The sequence below is a fragment of the Trachypithecus francoisi genome, unplaced genomic scaffold, assembly GCF_009764315.1.
Source record: "Trachypithecus francoisi isolate TF-2019V2 unplaced genomic scaffold, Tfra_2.0 Lachesis_group13, whole genome shotgun sequence".
NCBI classification, from domain to species: Eukaryota; Metazoa; Chordata; class Mammalia; order Primates; family Cercopithecidae; genus Trachypithecus; species Trachypithecus francoisi.
In genome coordinates, this window is record NW_022681458.1 from 54,198,090 (window position 1) to 54,219,840 (window position 21,751).

At 36.2% G+C, this 21,751-nt stretch overlaps 1 protein-coding gene across 5 annotated transcripts in view; it reads left to right on the forward strand.

Moving 5' to 3' along the window:
• Window positions 1–21,751, forward strand: part of TFPI (tissue factor pathway inhibitor) — a 102,054-nt gene that overhangs the window by 10,728 nt on the left and 69,575 nt on the right. Inside the window, exon 2 of one of the 5 annotated variants that reach the window (XM_033230917.1) lies at window positions 14,478–14,599. The exons of 3 other annotated variants lie outside the window; for them this stretch is intronic. The gene's annotated coding sequence lies outside the window, so the exon portion shown is untranslated. Of the gene's footprint in view, window positions 1–14,477; window positions 14,600–16,838; window positions 16,909–21,751 lie in introns of those variants that run through there. One more of the 5 variants, XM_033230918.1, reaches the window with a different exon arrangement.

The following is a 21,751-nucleotide window of genomic DNA, read 5'->3' on the forward strand; positions in this document are numbered from 1 at the left end:
AGTTCATATAGAAATATCTAAACCAAACACTACAAAGTTAATGGAATCACCATGATCAATGTGGGTTAATGATGATTTATTCCTTAGGTGGGTGTAGGCTATCCTTTTCTGAGAGCTGGATTTATGAACATATTAAAGAGTCTTCTCACTCTAATGTAGCAGAGAATGTTTCATGAGCAAACAAACAAGATGACTAAACTTTTTTTTAAGTAGAAGAGAAATGATGAAAATGAATTCATAATCTCATTGACCTAAAGTATTTTCTGTTACCAAACCATCTTTTTCTCCATGAACACCAAGTTTTACTTGGTTGATCTTAAAGTATGCATCTATTTTTGAGTACAGCATTTCAAATTCATATCATGTGGATTACTCCGAAGTTATCTTCTAGTCATTATCACTGCCAGTTTAACTCAGTGTATATTAAATTTGGTAGATATATAATAATTTTCATTATGTTGGAACCTACATTGTTTAAAATGTAATTTTATTTTCTGTAGTAAAATATACATGAACGTGCACACAACCATTTTAGTATTTTTAATTCCAAAGTGTGATATTACTAATTTGAATTATTATCTACATTTCTAAACATTGAAAGAACACATGTAGAAAAAAATGATTAGTTGATGATTAAGTAATAAACCATTTATATATTTCCTCTTACCAACACCTTTCAAAGTCTTGCTTCTTTTGTTCTTTATCTCTGTCCAGTTAATAAAATACAAATATAATCATTCAAATATTAAATTCCTGTATCTGGAGGGGAGAAATGCTGAATTTTTAAGGCAGCAGCAGTTACTATTAATTTATAGCTGGGATTCCAGCAGCCCGGAATTTTTTTTTTTTTTTTTTTTGAGACTAAGTCTCACCCTGTCACCCAGGCTAGAGTACAGTGGTGCTATCTCAGCTCACTGCAACCTCCCTCTCCCGGGTTCAAGCGATTCTCCTGCCTCAGCCTCCTGGGTAGCTGGGTTTACAGGCACACGCCACCACGCCCAGCTAATTTTTATATTTTTAGTAGAGACAGGGTTTCACCATATTGGTCAGGCTGGTCTCAAACTCCTGACTTTGTGACCAGCCGCCTCGGCCTCCCAAAGTGCTGGGATAACAGGTGTGAGCCACAGCGCCTGGCTCCAGAAATCTTTTAATGCTAAATTATTAATGCTCCATTTTATTTTGCTTAGAGAAAACATCAAACCTTCACATTTTTAAAAGTCTACTACTTCTTGTCATTCTGAAAGACAGTCTCAATCTCTTTCTCACGTACAAAATTTAATCGCAGCAAGAAATTTTTCTCCTTCCTATCCGCTCTTCAGTAACTTTCTCCTCTCTCTCTCTCTGTTTCTTTGTTCCCCCCCGCCGGCAAAACACACACACACATTCATTACACACACTTTGAAAATGTATTTGTATCCCCCACCAAGAAAACCTATCATTTTAATGGAAAATACAACTTTTCTCAGCACACAGTTAAACTCTTTTCACCTGTGCCTGGGATCTCATCTGCTATTCATTTTACTTTTCTTACGGCTTTTTTTTTTTTTTTTTTTTTTGAGACGGAGTCTTGCTCTGCCACCCAGGCTGGAGTGCAGTGGCCGGATCTCAGCTCACTGCAAGCTCCGCCTCCCGGGTTTACGCCATTCTCCTGTCTCAGCCTCCGGAGTAGCTGGGACTACAGGCGCCCGCCACCTCGCCCGGCTAGTTTTTTGTATTTTTAGTAGAGACGGGGTTTCACCGTGTTAGCCAGGATGGTCTCGATCTCCTGACCTCGTGATCCGCCCGTCTCGGCCTCCCAAAGTGCTGGGATTACAGGCTTGAGCCACCGCGCCCGGCCTCTTCTTACGGCTTTTAACCCTCCCTTTTTAACCACATAAAACTATAACCTTCACAAAATTTTTCCCTTCAAATTCTGTTACTTTTCAGCACAGATTTATAAAATAACATCCTAAATTTCTATTTACGTAGCCTCGGTTCCTGTTCCTACCCCATCTCACTTGCTGTTGCCCCCTCACACTAAAAGATTTTACGAGGTTACTCATGATGCCATTGTCATTAAATCCCATGTTACCCCTTCCCTTCTGGAACACTCTGTGCTTTAGACATCGTTGACTCATGATAATTTCTGGAAATACTCACTTCCCTTAGTGTTTGTGTAACTGCAGCTTCCCAGGTTTTCTCCTGCTTCGCTGGCCATTTCTTCTCAGTTTTCTCATACTTGTTTTTCTCCTGGTTGTTCAGAGTTCACTTCTAGGATATTCCTTCCCAATCTTCACAGTCACCTCATAGCCACTATGAGGATTACATGAGTTAATATTTGTGAAAGCATTCAGGAGAGTGCTTGCTTCGCATCAAATACTATATATACTTGTTAAATAAATAGGTCTCATTCACCCCACGAAACAATGATAGTTTATCTCCTGATTCTCAAGTTTTTGTCTCCAGCAGAGACCTCTATTCTGAGCCATATCTATATATGGGGCTTTTTGTTTCATAGTTCCACTGGAGGTTTCACAAATCCTTCAAACTCAAACTACCTCACCTTGAATTAATCACCTTCCTAGGGCTATGTGCTTTTTTATTTTAGGCTCCCAAGTCAGTGTCAGGAACCATCAACTGACACCTTTGCTAAAGTCAGACCCTCACTGTAGGTGATCTTGATGCCTCTCTCTTCCTCAGTTGCCTTATCATTTTAATCATAAAAGTCTCTTCAATTTACTTTTGAATTTTCTCACAAATTAGACCACTATTTTCAATATTGTATTACAAATCATAGATAATTCTTATCCCCAAACTTCTGGTTTTCTGATATTCCAGAATATACTTCAAATTGCTCCGTGAAAACTTTCAAGTATACATGTTAGGAAAACTTTTTAGTTTTATGTCTTATAGTTTTTGAGTGTGTGCGATAAGTATTTGTGATGTTATGATATGAAATATGGAGAAGATATATGAAAATGTGTCTGAATATTTTTACATAATATGTTGCTTGTGGTCACTTGTGCTTCAGAATCTGAAGCATCTTGAATGATCTGTCATTACTTAATCCTATCTCTTAAGTTGACTTTTTAATTAAAGGTTTATATGATTTTCTTTCTTTTTTTTTTTTTTTTTTTTTTTTTGAGATGGAGTCTCACTCTGTCACCCAGGCTGGAGTGCAGTGACACAATCTCAGCTCACTGCAACCTCCACCTCCTGGGATCAAGGTTTTCTTCTGCCTCAGCCTCCCAAGTAGCTGGGACTACAGGTGCATATCACCACACCAGGCTACTTTTTGTATTTTTAGTAGAGATGGGGATTCACCGCATTGACCAGCCTGGTCTTGAACTGCTAACCTCAAGTGATCCGCCTGCTTCGGCCTCCCAAAGTGTTGGGATTACAAGAGTGAGCCACCCCGCCTGGCCGGTTTATTCTTTTGTTTTAAGAAAATTTATTACATAAAAGAAGTCATCTCTTTATTTGACTTACATCTGTAAAATTTCTCACAGATTTTGCTCATTCTTTGTCCCAATTTATCAAGCTTTCTTTCCAAGTTTTCAGAAGTTTTTGATATTTCACTTTACCAAGGATCTACCTTCAAAATACTATTTCCTTCCAGTTCACAGCTGTCATATTATTAACAGCATTAATCCCCCTATACTGAATGTGCAGTGGGGCTTCTTTGATTTTGATCATAGTATGATATGATTTATTAACACACTATGTTTTTTCCATCTTATTTTGCAATTTTTTGCAGTGAGGTAAGGATCTTACTCTTTCTGTTTAGTATGAAGCTCAAATAGTTAAGGGTTATAAATGAGGATGATGTGGCCGGGCACGGTGGCTCACGCCTGTTATCCTAGCACTTTGGGAGGCCGAGGTGGGCGGATTGCCTGAGCTCAGGAGTTTGAGACCAGCCTAAGCAACATGGTGAAACCCTGTCTCTACTAAAATACAACAACAACAGCAAAAAATTAGCCAGGCGTGGTGGTCGATGCCTGTAGCCCCAGCTACTCGGGAGGCTGAGGCAGGAGAATTACTTGAACCCGGAAGTGGAAGTTGCAGTGAGCCAATATCGAACCAGTGCACTCCAGCCTGGTGAAAGAGCGAGGCTCTGTCTCAAAAAAAAAAAAAAAAGAGAGAGAGAATGACATAATGGGTGGTGGTTGTGATGTTAAAGATGTCAGGAATTCTCTCAACAAGCATGTTGAATGCAAAACATGTTTATTCAGTTTGAGGATAAACTAGACTCTGCTTTCACATTAACAATATCTCCCATCCTCCACCATTTCTTTTTTTCTGTTGTCTGATTTGGAATAAATCACATCTAGACTTTTGAAAACAAATGGGCCATTTTTTTTCTAGCTTTCTATCTACTTTCATCAAACTTTATCTGAAGGCATTTTCTACTTCTGGAAAAAATCACAGATGTTGGAGTTTCCAATAGTGGATTAAATTTTGCTGAGGAAAATGCACTAAGGTTACACACGATCTGCTGCGTTATTTATGCATTCTCTTCACTCATCATAAACACAAATAGGCTTAATAACCTCATTTAACAAATGAAAAACTGAATCTTATAGATGGTTAGTGTGTTTTTCCACTAAAAAATTAGTAATCAAACTTAGATCTTTTTTTATGCCTTTCCTATGTCCATTCTATCCATCTCACTTTTTTACACTACCTTGCCCTACATATAAAATAACATCAATATATTTATTTGCTCCTTCTCATTTTGTTTTAATTCTTATGTTATTTTGAAAGGAAAAAAAGGAGTCTACAAGGGCATACCTAGAACTTTGTTATCACTGGTCCTTACTTTGCATTCTCACACTCTGTAAAATATTTCTCTAATGTACTCACAGACATTATTCTGTCCAAGTAGCAATCACTTAATGTTTACTGAAATCCAAATGAACAACTGATAAAATTTGAAAGAACATACACATACACACACACACACACACACACACACTCCATTTAGGCAAAGGTACAAATAAACACTTTCATATGCTCATAAGTGTATGTTGATATTATATCTCTGAACGACAATTTTTAATACATATTAATATTATTAAAATGTTTAAATATTAGACCCAATAATTCTTCTCCTGTGAATTTACCATAAATAAGTAACTTTCAAAGTTTTGAAATATTAAACTACAAAAACACTTTTGCATGAATACTTGTAATTGCAAAAATAGATATTGCCCGAAGATATGAGAATGATAACATAAATTTTTAAATATCTCAAAAAAAATTATGCAGCCATTAAATGAGGTTATGCAAGTCAGTTTGGAAAGTTATTAATTTTTTTTATTATACTTTAAGTTCTGGGGTACATGTACAGAACGTGCAGGTTTGTCACATAGGTATACAAGTACCATAGTGGTTTGCTGCACCCAGCAATCCATCATCTACATTAAGTATTTCTCCTAATGCTATCCCTCCCTTAGTCCACAAACCCCCAACAGGCCAGGGTGTGTGATGTTCCCCTCGTGTCCATGTGTTCTCATTGTTCAACTCCCACTTGTGAGAGAGAATATGCAGTGTTTGGTTTTCTGTTCCTGTGTTAGTTTGTTGAGAATGATGGTTTCCAGCTTCATCGATTTCCCTGCAAAGGACATGAACACATCCTTTTTTATGGCAGCAGAATATTCCATGGTTTATATGTGCCACATTTTATTTATCCAATCTATCATTGTCAGGCATTTGAGTTGGTTCCAAGTCTTTGCTATTGTGAAGAGTGCTGCAATAAACATACTTGTGCATATGTCTTTATAGTAGAATGATTTATAATCCTTTGGTTATATACCTAATAACGGGATTGCTGAGTCAAATGGTATTTTTGGTTATAGATACTTGAAGAATCACCACACTGTCTTCCACAATGGTTGAACTAGTTTACAGTCCCACCAACAGTGCAAAAGCATTCCTATTACTCCACATCCTCTCCAGTATCTGTTGTTTCTTGACTTTTTAATGATTGCTATTCTAATGGGTGTGGATTTGATTTGCATTTCTCTAATGACCAGTGATGATGAGCTTCTCTTCATGTGTTTGTTGGTTGCATAAATGTCTTCTTTTGAGAAGTGTTTGTTCATATCCTTCAACCACTTTCTGATGTTTTTTTTTTTTTTTTTTTTTTTGTAAATTTGTTTAAGTTCTTTGTAGATTCTGGATATTAGCCCTTTGTCAGATGGATAGATTGCAAAACTTTTCTCCCATTCTGTAGGTTGCCTGTTCACTCTGATGATAGTTTCTTTTGCTGTGCAGAAGCTCTTTGGTTTAATTAGATCCCATTTGTCAATTTTGGCTTTTGTTGCCATTGCTTTTGGTGTTTTAGTGATGAATTTTTTGGCCATGCCTATGTCCTGAATGGTATTGCCTAGGTTTTCTTCTAGGGTTTTATGTTTTTAGGACTTACATTTAATTTAATGCATCTTGAGTTAATTTTTATACAAGGTGTAAGGAAGGGGTCCAGTTTCTGCTTTCTGCATATGGCTCGCCAGTTTTCCCAACACCATTTATTAAATAGGGAATCCTTTCCCTATTGCTGGGTTTTGTCAGGTGCATCAAACATAAGATGGATGTAGATGTGTGGCATTATCTCTGAGGCCTCTGTTGTGTTCCATTGGTCTTTATATCTGCTTTGGTACCAGTACCATGCTGTTTTGGTTACTGTAGCCTTGTAGTATAGTTAGAAGTCAGGTAGCATGATGCCTCTAGCTTTGTTCTTTTTGCTTAGGATTGTCTTGGCTATACAGGCTGTTTTTTGGTTTCATATGAAATTTAAAGTAGTTTGATTTTCTAATTCTGTGAAGAAAGTAAATGGTAGCTTGATGGGAACCGCATTGACTCTATAAATTACTTTGGGCAGTATGGCCATTTTCATGATATTGATTCTTCCTATCCACAAGCATGGAATGATTTTCCATTTTTTTGTGTCCTCTCTTATTTCCTTGAGCAGTGGTTTGTAGATCTCTTTGAAGAGGTCCTTCACATCCCTTGTGAGTTGTATTCCTAGATATTTTATTCTCTTTGTAGCAACTGTGAATGGGAGTTCACTCATGATTTGACTATTTGTCTGTTATTGGTGTATAAGAATGCTTGTGATTTTTTCACATTGATTTTGTATCCTGAGACTTTGCTGAAGTTGCTTTTCAGCTTAAGGAGATTTTGGGCTGAGACAATGGCGTTTTCTAAATATACAATCATGTCACCTGCAAACAGAGAAAATTTGACTTCCTATCTTCCTATTCAAATACACTTTATTTCTTTCACTTGCCTGATTGCCCTGGCCAGAACTTCCAACACTATGTTGAATAGGAGTGGTGAGAGAGCATCCTTGTCTTGTGCCTGTTTTCAAAGAGAATGTGTCTAGCTTTTGCCCATTCAGTATGTTATTGGCTGTGGTTTTGTCATAAATAGCTCTTATTATTTTGGGATACATTCCATCAATACCAAGTTTACTGAGAGTATTTAGCATAAAGCCATGTTGAATTTTATTGAAGGTCTTTTCTGCGTCTATTGAGATAATCATGCGGTTTTTGTCATTGGTTCTGTTTATGTGACGGATTAAGTTTATTGATTTGTGTATGTTGAACCAGTCTTGCATCCCAGTGATGAAACTGACTTGATCGTGGGGGATAAGCTTTTTGATGTGCTGCTAGATTCTGTTTGCCAGTATTTTATTGAGGATTTTTGCATCAATGTCTATCAGGGATATTGGCCTGAATTTTTCTTTTTTTGCGTGTGTTTCTGCCAGGTTTTGGTATCAGGATGATGCTGGCCTCATAAAATGAGTTAGGGAGGAGTCCCTCTTTTTCTATTGTTTGGAATAGTTTCAGAAGGAATAGTACCAGCTACTCTTTGTACCTCTGGTAGAATTCGGCTATGAATTTCTTTGGTCCTGGGCTTTTTATGGTTGGTAGTCTATTGATTACTGCCTCAATTTCAGAACTTGTTATTGGTCTATTCAGGCATTCGTCTTCTTCCTGGTTTAGGCTTGGGAGGTTGTACATGTCCAGGAATTTATCCATTTCTCCTAGATTTTCTAGTTGATTTGCATAGAGATTTTTATAGTATTCTTTGATGGTAGTTTATGTTTCTGTGGGATTAGTCGTGATATCCCCTTTATCATTTTGTATTGTGTCTATTTGATTCTTCTCCCTTTTCTTCTTCATTAGTCTGGCTAGCGGTCTATCTACTTTGTTAATCTTTTCAAAAAACCAGCTCCTGGATTCAGTGATTTTTTTGAAGAGATTTTCCTGTCTCTGTCTCCTTCATTTCTGCTCTGATCTTAGTTATTTCTTGTCTTCTGCTAGCTTTTGAATTTGTTTGCTCTGGATTCTCTAGTTCTTTTAATTGTGATGTTTGGTTGTCGACTTTAGATCATTCCCACTTTCTCTTATGGGCATTCAGTGCTATAAATTTCTCTCTAAACACTGCATTAGCTGTGTCCCAGAAATTTTGGTATGTTGTGTCTTTGTTCTCATTGGTTTCAAATAACTTATTTATTTCTGCCTTAATTTTGTTATTTACTCAGTAGTCCTTCAGGAGCTGGTTGGTCAGTTTCCATATAGTTGTATGGTTTTAAGTGAGTTTCTTAATCCTGAGTTCTAAGTTGATTGCACTATGGTCTGAGAGACTGTTATGATTTCCATTCTTTTGCATTTGCTGAGGAGTGTTTTACTTCCAATTATGTGGTAAATTTTAGAGTAATTGTGATGTAGTGCTGAGAAGAATGTACATTCTGTTGATTTGGGGTTGAGAATTCTGTAGATGTCTATTAGGTCTGCTTGTTGCAGAGCTGAGTTCAGGTACTGGATATCCTTGTTAACCTTCTGTCTCATTGATCTGTCTAATATTGACAGCGGGGTGTTAAAGTCTCCCACTATTATTATGTGGGAGTCTAAATTTCTTTGTGGGTCTCTAAGAACTTGCTTTATGAATCTGGGTGCTCCTGTATCAGGTGCATATATATTTAGGATAGTTTAGTTCTTCTTGTTGCATTGATCCCTTTACCATTATGTAATGCCCATCTTTGACTATTTTGGTCTTTGTTGGTTTAAAGTCTGTTTTATTAGAGACTAGCATTGCAACCCCTGATTTTTTTTTTTTTTTTTTTTTTTTTTTTGCTTTCCATTTGCTTGGTCAATATTCCTCTCTCCCTTTGTTTTCAGCCAATGTGTGTTTTTGCACATGACATGGATCTCCTGAATACAGCACACCAGTGGGTTTTGACTCTTTATCCAATTTGCCGGTCTGTGTCTTTTAACTGGGGCATTTAACCCACTTACATTTACAGTTAATATTGCTATGTGTGAATTTGATCCTGTCATTATGATGTTAGCTGGTTATTTTGCCTATTAATTGATGCAGTTTCTTTATAGTGTCAATGGTCTTTACAATTTGGTATGTTTTTGCATGGCAGGTACTGGTTGTTTCTTTCCATATTTAGTTCCTCCTTCAGGAGCTCTTGTAAGGCAGGCCTGGTGGTGACAAAATCTCTCAGCATTTGCTTGTCTGTAAAATATTTAATTTATCCTTCACTTATGAAGCTTAGTTTTGCTTGATCTGAAATTCTGGCTTGAAAATTCTTTTCTTTAAGAATGTGGAATATTGGCCCCCACTCTCTTCTGGCTTGTAGGGTTTCTGCAGAGAAATCCACTGTTAATCTGATGGGCTTCCCTTTATGGGAATCCCAACCTTTTTCTCTGGATGCTCTTAACATTTTTTCCTTCATTTCAACCTTGTTGCATCTGATGATTATGTGTCTTTGGGTTGCTCTTCTCAAGGAGTATGTTTGTGGTGTTCTCTGTACTTCCTGAATTTGAATGTTGGCCTGTCTTGCTAGGTTGGGAAGTTCTCCTGGATAAGATCCTGAAGAGTAGTTTCCAACTTCTTTCCATTCTCCCAGTCATTTTCAGGTACACTAATCAAATGTGGGTTTGGTCTTTTCATATAATGTCATATTTCTTGGAGCCTTTGTTCATTCCTTTTAGTTCTTTTTTCTCTAATCTTGTCTTCATGCTTTATTTCCTTAAGTTGATCTTCAATCTCTGATATCCTTTCCTCTGCTCAATACTTTCACCTATGATACTTTTGTATGCTTCACAAAGTTCTCATGCTGTGTTTTTCAGCTCCATCAGGTCATTTATGTTCTTCTCTAAACTGGTTATTCTAGTTAGCAATTTCTATAACCTTTTTTAAGGTTCTTTGCTTCCTTGCATTTGGTTAGAACATGCTCCCTTAGCTTGGAGGAGTTTGCTATTATCCACCTTCTGAAGCCTACTTCTGTCAATTCATCAAACTCATTCTTCATCCAGTTTTGTTCCCTTGCTGGCAAGGAGTTGCAATACTTTGGAGGAGAAGAGGTGTTCTGGTTTTTGGAATTTCCAGCCTTTTTGCACTGATTTTTCCTCATCTTTGTGGATTTATGTACCTTTGGTCTTTGATGTTGGTGACCTTCATATGAGTTTCTGGGGTTTCTGTGTGGATGTCCTGTTTGTTGATGTTAATGCTATTCCTTTATGTTAGTTTTCCTTTTTACAGTCAGGCCCCTTGGCTGCAGGTCTGCTGGAGTTTGCTTGCAGTCCACTCCAGACCCTGTTTTCCTGGGTATCACCAGTGGAGGTTGTAGAACAGCTAAGATTGCTGCCTGTTCCTTCGTCTGGAAGCTTCATCCCAGAGGGGCACCCACCATATGCCAGCTGGAGCTCTCCTGTATGAGGTGTCTGTTGACCTTTGCTGCGAGGTGTCTCCCAGTCAGGAGGCACGGGGGTCAGGAACCCACTTGAAGAGGCAGTCTATCCCTTAGTAGAGCTCAAACACTGTGCTGGGAGATCTGCTGCTCTCTCCCGAGCCCGCAGGCACGAATGTTTAAGTCTGCTGAAGCTGCGCCCACATCCACCCCTTCCCCAGGTGCTCTGTCCCAGGGAGATGGAATTTTGATCTATAAGCCCCTAACTGGGGCTACTGTTTTTCTTTCAGAGATGCCCTGCCCAGAGAGGAAGAATCTAGAGATGCAGTCTGCCTACAGTGGGTTTGTGGAGCTCTGTTGGGCTCCACCCAGTTAGAACTTCCCTGAGGCTTTGTTTACACTGTAAAGGGAAAACCAGCTACTCAAGCCTGTAATGGTGGATGCCCCTTCCCCGACCAAGCTGGAGAATCCCAGGTGGACTTCCGACTGCTGTGCTGGCAGCGAGAATTTCAAGCCAGTGGATCTTAGCTTAGTGGGTTCCATGGGGCTGCTATCCACTCAGCTAGACCACTTGGCTCCCTGGCTTAAGCCCCCTTTCCAGGGGATGAGGGTTCTGTCTCACTGACATTCCAGACTCCCACAGCAGAAAAGAAAACTCCCGCAGCTAGCTAGGTGACTGCCCAGTTTTGTTCTTGAAACCCAGGGCCCCAGTGGCATAGGCACACGACGGAATCTCCTGGTCTGCGGGTTGCAAAGACCGTGGAGAAAGCGTTGTATCTGGGCCAGAATGCACTGTTCTTCATGGCATAGTCCCTCATGGCTTCCCTTGGCTAGGGGAGGAAGTTCCCTGACCCCTCGTGCTTCCCAGGTGAGGCAGTGCCCCACCCTGCTTCAGCTCACCCTCTGTGGGTTACACCCACTGTCTAACCAATCCCAATGAGATGAGCTGGGTACCTCAGTTGGAAATGCAGAAATCACCTGCCTTCTGCATTGATCTCACTGGAAGCTGCAGACCAGAGCTGTTTCTATTCAGCCATCTTGCCTACAACTCAAAAGTTATCAATATCATCTCATTCGATGACAAAGGAGGTTACTAAACAATATATGTGCAATGATGATTCACATATGTTCGTATAAATATGATCACATGTATACACACACTTGTACATATTAATATGCATAAGAAATCATATACAATCAAAGGTTGTTTCTGAATAAGTAGATTGATGCTTATTCTATATTTTCTTTATTCTGCTTTATATTTTATGATTTGGAAAAATACACATGTATTACTCTTCCAATTTAAAAAGACAGTTTTAATATTTTAAATGCTAAAAGAATAGAATAGTTAAATATGTAGCTAAAAATAAATAGAATACTCCAATTTTGAAAAAAATTAAATAAAAGCAATTGGTAAGAAATCTTCATTCTCTCAATCTTTTCTACCTTTGGAAGAAAATATTTAAGTGTATTATAAATGGTCATAGCAAAATTTTATTTGACCATAATGAATACAATTTTAATAATATCAAGTAGAATGTTGTCTTAGACATGTCAATGTGTCACTTAGATGAAAAATAAACTAGTTTTTATTTTTGTAAATGGCATCAAACATAAATAAAATAGTCAATTTCTAGGTGATTGCATTGGTAAACCTTTTTAAATTTTTCCCATTGCAAAGACGAGGAAAAATAAAACTTTTGGTTGACATAGAACTTGTAAGCTTATCATGGTCATATAAATCATATCAAAAGAGGAATATGCTATAGATATTTTTAAATAGAAAAATTGAAACTATGAAAATTTATTTATAGTCAAATGGTTGCAAAATACACAGAAAAATTTCTGTGAATATTTTTGTTATTGACACTTTTGTAATAACTGTAAAAAGAAACTATTACATCAATAAGGTGCTGATAAAATACATCACATTTTAATGATTCATTGTGAGACTGAATTCATTCAGACACAATAAACATCTTACATAATAAGACCTTGAAAGCACAATTTGGAATTCTTTGGTAGAATACAGAGTATTTTAGAGACTCTACAGTCATGAGCTAAGCCTGAAACTAAAATATAAATAGCTAAGTTTACTGTAGCAGCCTCTCTAGTATTGGCCCTCTGTAGAACTCTATACCACACACCTTTCTACAGACAGCAGTTAGCCCGAATCTGTAAAGGTATTGACTCCTTGGCAAGTCAGTTGTGGCTGGATGCTGCTGTGACTCCATTACTATCCATTTATTAGGAGTTTTGAGAATACATTTTTTGAGTACAGAATATGGACAGGTTTTGTGAGAAACAAAGGTGAAGAAAGGAAAAAATGATTAGCTAAGTAGTAATTGTCTTCTCTAATGAAGGATTAGTTTATACTTGAGGCCCATTACCCATTATATTCACTTTTATTCATACCATTTAAAATAACTTTATCTTATGTATTTGTTTTAAATTTCTCCAGTGACCTTTTATTTTCTGTTAAAAAATACAAAATAAAACAATTTTTACTCAATTTTTAATTCATAAAAGATTTATTCCACAAATATCCATTGAGTTCCAGTAGGTACCAGAAAGAACAAACATGATTCCCATATTTAAAGAGCTTACATTTGAGAGAAAAGACAGAGTAAGCAAATAAATATATAATGTGTAACACAGGAAGAGGTACAGTAGTTTAAAAAGCATAGGAAGGAACCTATTTTATGCTCTGAAAGACACGATTTGAGTAGAGATTTTGTATAGAAGCAGTATTTCCATTCCATTCATGTGATTAAGTCAGGGGACGATGCCAAAAGTGAAGACATAATGTTGACAATATGGGTCAGATTTATCAGGTTTTCTCACTGCTGCCATTGGAAATGTCTTTCCACCTTTTTTCATATTCGTAATAATAACTGATTATTTTCCTAAAATCTTGTGGTAAATATTACATATTTAGATTGGGGCCCTTCGAATGTTTAGTATATGAATTTTATTATGCACAGTTCTGAAAAAGATCTCCGATTTCAAAATAAGCCTTCTGGGTACTTTCATAGTTAGTCTGCACAACTAACTGAATCAGAAAACAAATATATTACTCAATTTCAGGTTACAAGAATTGACCTCCAGGGCAGTGCCTTCTGCTCTCTTACATGTGATTTGCAATTACAGTTGAGAAATAAGGGTAGAGAAGGAATTCGACGTGAGGATCTGTTTTCCCTGCCAAGTCTTTCCTTCTTATTGTGAGCAAAAAATACACTTTCTCACTGGAGAATACTTCTAGAAAACAGTCACTTTCCCAGACCAGTTATTTGCTCTTAAGAAACAACCATAAATGAATAAACAAACACCATAATTTGGGCAAATTATCATAAAATGTACAACATAAGAAGTTGGCGATTGCTATATTTTCAATAGAAATGTGATTGGTATGACCAGTCCTGCCTAAAGGTTAAGAATGCCACAAGAAACAGAGAATGAAAGTCTGTAGCTATGCGGAAAGGAAAGAATTGAATTGCACATTAGAAAGTACACTCTAGGGCTGACGTATCTTCAGCTTCAGCCTACTGATAGAAAGGCAGTGACCCCCGCTTCCGAGACAAATTTGCAACCAAGTTAGAGACACTTCCTTGAAACACTAGGAATGTTCCTGCTCTGAATTGTGTTTCCCCAAAATGTTGGAGACCTAACCCGCAATGTGACTTTATTTGAAGGTAAGGCTTTGGGGGTAATTAGCATAAATGAGACAGTAAGTTGGCCTTAAAGAAGGCCTTATAGAAGAGATATCTCTTTCTTTCTCTCCATGTGCACACAGGACAGGAAAGGCCATGTGAGGACATAGTGAGAAAGCAGCCACCAGTGGCAAGCCAAGAGAGAGCCCTCACCAGGAACCACTGGGCCAGCACCTTGATCTTGGATTTCCTAGCCTTCAGAACTGTGAGATACAAATTTCTGTTGTTTAAGCCACACAGTCTGTAATATTTTGTTATAGCAGCCCTAATAGACTAAGATAGCTCCTGAGAGCCTCACTTACCTGGTGAAGATCCATTCTAAGACTTGTTGGCTGTTTGGAAGTGATAGCAAATAAAAGCCACCTTGAACTGGGTCTAATGCAGCATTCTTGCTAAACTTCAAATCTGGACTATTATGCACTGAGGCTTTTTTTATTCATGTTTGTTTTTACCAGTTAACTATCAACATAAACTTCATTTATAATATTGTATGTTCAGAGTTCCAAAACACTAGTCCTACCAACAGAGTTTGGAATATGACTCCATTATAAGATGGTGACTGCCTGTATCAAATATTTACTGCCTTTTTCAAATTCTTACCATTTTTATTAAAATGAGTCACACTGGCCGGGCACGGTGGCTCAAGCCTCTAATCCCAGCACTTTGGGAGGCCGAGACGGGCAGATCACGAGGTCAGGAGATCGAGACCTTCCTGGCTAACACGGTGAAACCCCGTCTCTACTAAAAACTACAAAAAACTAGCCGGGCGAGGTGGCGGGCACCTGTAGCCCCAGCTACTCGGGAGGCTGAGGCAGGAGAATGGCTTAAACCCGGGAGGCGGAGCTTGCAGTGAGCTGAGATCCGGCCACTGCACTCCAGCCTGGGTGACAGAGCGAGACTCTGTCTCAAAAAAAAAAAAAAAAAAATGAGTCACACTACTCAATCGATACATCAGTGTTTAAATATGATTTTTACTATTTTTTTTTTTTTTTACCAACACTATCTTAAAATATCTGATAGCATAGAGCAGTGATTAAAGGCATTTGCTTCGAGGTCAGATATACTTACACTGCCACTTCCAAGCTGTTTTTTGGACAATTTATTTTGTTATTTTGAACCGTTGTTTCTTACCTTTATAAAATGAGCATAAGATAACATTCTCTTAAGGTGAGTATGAGATACAAATGAGAAAAGCAAAATAATAATAAAGATTCGACAGTAGAAACTGCTATTTGCATTATGATTGTTATAATTAGAAGGACAAACTGTAATTTAACCTCCCTATAGTAATAAAATGGCATCTACAGAGCAAATCTAAACAGACTTAATCTACATATAACACTTAGTCCCAGATAATTGAATTGACTGTAATGACATGCTTGAAAGGAGGCTGAAATAAAACAGGGTTTGCTCTTTTCAACTCTTTACCCAGGATTTTTTTAAAAAACTGGTATTAAATGCTTTGTATTTCCTTTCAAATTTGAAGGGAAAGTAAATATAATACTTAACAGATCTTCAAGCATCTCTTTAGACATTCCCTTGTTTAGGCTTGCACTAATCCATTCATTCAGGGTTTGACTGTTGGGTGAACTTCTGTGCCCTATTCCCAGGTATGAGAGGCAATTCTCCAGCTTTCTAAGCTTTCTGACCTGTGCCCTTCTCTAATGAGGTTAATTAGGGTTTGAGCTGAAACCCAGATTCCTACATATATGTGGATAGAGTGATGTAGAAGTATTTTATGATAATAAATATAAATGAAATTTACAATTTAATTTAGAAATAGAAAACATTTAGACAACTCACTGAATCAAAAATTATAATAATGATCAAGGTAAAAATATATATTGGTTAATGAGTTCTATTTGTAGAATTAACAAATCAGAGAAACCAGGTTTTATCCTGTAGTTTGCTTTGTGACAGTTCCAAACATCTTCTTCAAGTTGAATTAAGGTAATGTATTTAAAAATAAATATAGACAAATTTAAGTAATTAATATATTTCTTTATTATATTTTCCTGGGTTGGGGTTTGGCCTCCATTTCATATATTTTGTTCATTTTCAGGATGCTCTGGGATAATGTAGCCCAGGTTCTAGGTCTGCCTTTGTCACTTACTAGCCATCTAGTCATATCATGCTGAAAAATGTATTATGTAGCTCTAAGATAAATTCAATGTACCTGCATAGCACTATTCAACATACTTGCACAGTATTACTGTCAATATGTAATCTAACGGATAAGAAACCACTGTGAAAATAGTAAATCTTTATAAAAAATGATGTTTTATAATGATACATCTTTGCACTTCTAATATTATTGCTTTAAATAAATGTGGTATATATTCACCATATAGCCAAATTTACGAAATTTTATCTTTTTAATTTTATGTCATATATAAAGAAATTTAATGCCAAAATAATCTTTACAGTGATGACTCAACATCCCCAAAATGTGGGACCCAGCAGGGACATTAATAAAGAGATAAAGCAGGCTCCGTGCCGACGTGTTAGAATTTGGTATGTGACAAATGTACAGTTACACAACCTTAGACCTCCCTTGGGAAATTGCCCAAATATTTGCATTCCCACAATGTATTTATTCAGGAAATACTGTTCTTCTGAGAAAAATCTGGCTCTCAAACCTCTCCCTGAGATTATGCAAGTTCTCCATTGGGGAAATACAGTTGGAAATCTAGTAAAGAACGTTTAGTAACAAAAATCCATTTGCAGATCCTAGTTATTGTCAATATTTGTTGATTTACAATTGAGAATACTACTTACAAAAAGTAAACTTCAAGAAAAGGAAATAGAAAACTATCAGAATTCCTGTACAGTTTGTTGTCCCCCTTCTCCTCCACCATAGTTTTATTCTAATGTTTTCTTTCTTTATTCATTTTCTTTGGTATCAGTGTGCTGTAAACTCACCCAAAATGAAAAACAACCAAAATAAAATAAAACAAAATGAAAGCACATCAGTTAAAGATAAAACAAAAAACCACAACAAAAAAAACAGACTGCCAGGTTTTAGTGGACAGAAGGGTAGGCCCCCTGGAGATCAGCCAAATTGAGTGGATGGAAGTAATCAACAAGAAGAGGGCAACAACATTAGCCACTGCTGAGCAGAAAATTAGAAAGATTCTTCAATTTATTTTTTTTCTTTTCTGGTTGTCAGGCTTTGTCTCTCCTGTCTTCCACTGGTACACCATAAATCAGCAGTTAAAATGAAATTTCCTTCTTTTAGACGTGGCAAAGTACTCAGTGAGCTTAGAGATTAATAGTAAAACTTTAAAAAAGAAAAAAATTCAACACTGTGTAATAGAGGAAAATCTGAACTAGAAACTTTATATAAGTACCATGCTTTCAGTATACATGTTAGCACCATAATTTTTTTTCTAGATTCACTTAAAGATTATAAAATAATGTGTATACCCCAAAACTAGTGATAAAATAGATCGATAACTGCCTACCAGTGGTATCATGCCTTTCCCAAGATGATGAACTGGAAATTTAATGGTATGGTATAATCCTATTACTCTCTTTAATTCTATGTGAGTTTCTTGCTCTTTTTTCTTTTTATCCCATAAATTTCATTTTTGTCAATATCTGTTGCTATTCCTTTTGAGGTTTTTTCTTCTGGCCACCAAAGCCAAATTGCCAAAATATTTTAGCTCCAATAGATCTGAATCTTTAGAACATGACTTTTACATTGAGACCTGTAACGCTTTAGCTTACCACTTGGAGTCTTGCAATTCTTAGCTCCTATGCTTAACCAAATTCAAACAAAAATGTCTCTTGGTTTGACCCTAAACTCTTTCCAAATCAGTGCTATTTTTCAATTATATTTTTAGACCTTCAAAATGTCTGACGTGACATTCTCAGTGCAGAATAAGCTCTATAAATACTGAGCTTCTGTGTCTACAGTGTACCCAAGAGGCTTTCAAGGATTACTTATAAAAATTATAATAGCTAACATTATCAAGTTAGTCACCATTCTAATTCTTTTATATTTAATCCTCATAATACTATGTGGTAGGTTCTAGTAAAATACCCATTTTATAGATAAGTAAATAGAACAAATAGGAAGTAAACATAATGTCAAATTCATATAATTAGTAAGTTACAGAACTGGTATTTGAAGCTTTTATAGTCTGTTTTAGTTGGCTAGGGCTGCCATAACAAAGGCTAAAAATGAATAGTTTGTTATTTCCTCATGGTCCTGGAGGCTATAAGTTTGAGACCAAGGTGATCAGTAAGATTGGTGTCTTCTGAGCCTTCTGTCCTTGATTTATAGATGTTCAGTCTTTCCTCTATGTGTCCTAATCTCCTGTTTTTATAAGGATACCAGTCATATTGGATTAGGACCCAACACCAGTGACATCATTTATTCTTAGTAACCTCTTTAAAGGCCTTGTTTTCAAATACAGTTGCATTCTGAGGTACTGGGAGTTAAAACTTTAACATATAAATTTGAAAGAGGACACAATTCAGCCCTTAAAACAGTCTTACTACAAACCCCCTCTTCTTAACCACTGAAATGAACTTAAAAAAGAAAGGAAGAGCTAGAGAAAGAGAGAGGGAAAGAGGGAGGAAGAAGAAAAAGGAGGAAGGCCGGAAGGGAGAAAGAAAGGAGCTGCTTGCCAAGCAAACCAGAATAATTATGAAGACAACTGGAGGCAGAATGCTTTCCAGATGATGCTGGAGACAAAGTAATTCTTGGGAAGGCAGCTTTGTATGGTGAAGTGTCCATGAATTCCGGAGTCACAGAGTTATGAGTGCAAATATTACTCTGTTTTATTCTATTTGGAAAGGTTATATTCCCTTCATGAATCTCAGTTTTCTTAAGATGCACATCATACTTCTTATAGTTTAGGACTATTAGGGGGATTATAGTTCATATGAAGTTCATAGAAGAGTTCATAAAAAGTGAAAGTCTCAAAGGTCTTCTTTTTTTCTTTCCTTTCCTTTCTTGGGTCCTCTCTTAGTAGATTCAATACAGAACACTTACCTCTCTTTCACATATTCTCTCATAAATATTAATATTAATATTACAAAGAAAGAGTAAAATAGCAAATTATGCATTTCTTCTACCTAATTACCTCTTTTCTAAGTCCACCTTTCTTTAGTCACCTTCCCACAGACTCACATTTCCCTTTCGCTTGCATTTCAGCAATCATTCTTATCTGTCTTCTTTGACTTGAAAAATACCTATCATTTCAGCAAAATTTTAAAAATGTTAAATCTATGTCATTTGTATTCCATTTGCATTACAAATTCCTTTAAACAATTTTAATTGAAGTATTTCTTACCTTTAAAAAATGAAAGAAGTATTTCTTACCTTTAAAAAATGAAAGAAGCAACACAAGGCAATTTTACAAATATTTATGGCATCATTTCACAATATTTGTTTCTGATCTCTTTGTTTTTTGGTGGAATTGGTAGAAATAAACCACCGTGCATATATGCAAAGATCTATACTGCAGCCTAATTTTAACTCAGAGTTTATTCTAATTTATTAATTATTCATCAAGTGTTACTTTTATCAGTCATTTTTGGGTAATAAACATAGAGTTGTGAATTCTATGTAAAATGCCTGCGCTAAGAATAGAAAACATTTTAGTGGTGGAGACAGCACACATAAATATATAAATGCACATAAATATATAAATGGTGATGAGTGTCATTCAAAAGAGAAAGGAAGACATTACTGTTATGAATGGAAAATGGTGCAGCTACTTTGGAAAGCAGTCTGGAAATTCCTCAAATGGTTAAACATAGAATTGCCATGTGATTTGAGAATTTTACCGCTAGTTATATACCCAAAAGAAATGCAAACATATGTTGACACCAAAACTTGTATGCAAATGTTCATAGCAGCATTATTTATAATAAGCAAATAGTAGAAACAGCACAAATTTTCATTACCTTGTGAATAAATAAATTTTGGTATATTTATACTATAACATATTTTCAACAATAGAAAGAAAACAATCATCTATGCTACAGCATGAATGGAGCCTGAAAACATTATGCTAAGTGAAAGAAGCCAGACATAGTAGGCCACATATTATATTATTCCATTTAACTAAAGCTTTCAGAATAGGCGATAAGTAGAGACAGAAGCTGAATAATTGTTTCCTACTGATGTAGAGATGGAGAACTTTAAGGGAAGAGGGTGAAGCATAAAAGGTGGAGAATTTCCTTATGGGGGAATGAAAATTTTCTAAAATTGACTGTAATAATATTTGTACAAAACTGTGAATGATTGAATTACTTAAAAAATCAAATTTATCAAAACCAAAAATTAGTGCTTATTAAAAGACACTTATAAGAAAATAAATAGATAAGCCAAGAACTGAGAAAATATATAAAATATATATGATGAAGAATTTATATTCATTATATATAAAGATTTCCTACAACTCAATAATGAAAAGATAAGTAATACTTTAAAAATTTTAAAGGACAAGTAATATTTTTAAAAGGCAGGTTATAGGGATACAGAGTGACAAAGAAACTGATGGTAGTTTCTTAAATATGGTACTTGATGAACATCCTTTGGAGGAGAGCATATCTGACCTGAATATATGACCAGAGGTCCTGAATAAGAAGGAAGTCTGTCATTTTAATGTCTTGTAGGGGAGTGTTCCCAGCATAGGAAATAGCAGTTTAAAAATACTAAACCAAGAATGACTGGTTTATTCAAGAATCAGCAGTTTGAATGGAACCGAAGGATTGATAGGTGGTAATGAAGCTGAGTGATTGCTGGAAAGAATGATAGGAAATTAAGTTGAAGAAGTATTTTCAAATGACATATTGGAAAACTTACTCTTGGTGAAACGTTCCTGCTTCATAATGATGAGGATGATAATGATACAGTTAAACATTTCCCAGCTCCTGTTTCATGTCTCCAATTGCACTTATACAGGTTCACTTTAAAAAGTTATAATATCAGGTGCTATCAGTCTAGGACTGAATATATCCATAATAGGCACACCAGTCAATACTTACTTTAATTTATCTAGTTGTGTGACTAGCACAACAACTCATTCAGGATATCCTTGAATCCTCTTTCACATCCTTTATCTACTCAATTACTCAATTTTACCAATACTTAAAAAGTCTCTCATATCTTCTTTTCTCTGTAGTTCCACTGATAGCACCCTTTCTTAATTTTAATCTAATCTTCTTCAAAACTCTAGCTGTTAATTCTACTTATAGTATTTTCTTCTCAATATCTTTCCATGTATTATTGACTTTAACAAAACAGCAAGCACATTATACATTATTATATTTTTATGGTCCAGAAAATTTACTGACTTTTTCTTATCTGTAGCATTATTTCTCAAGATGTATTGAGCAT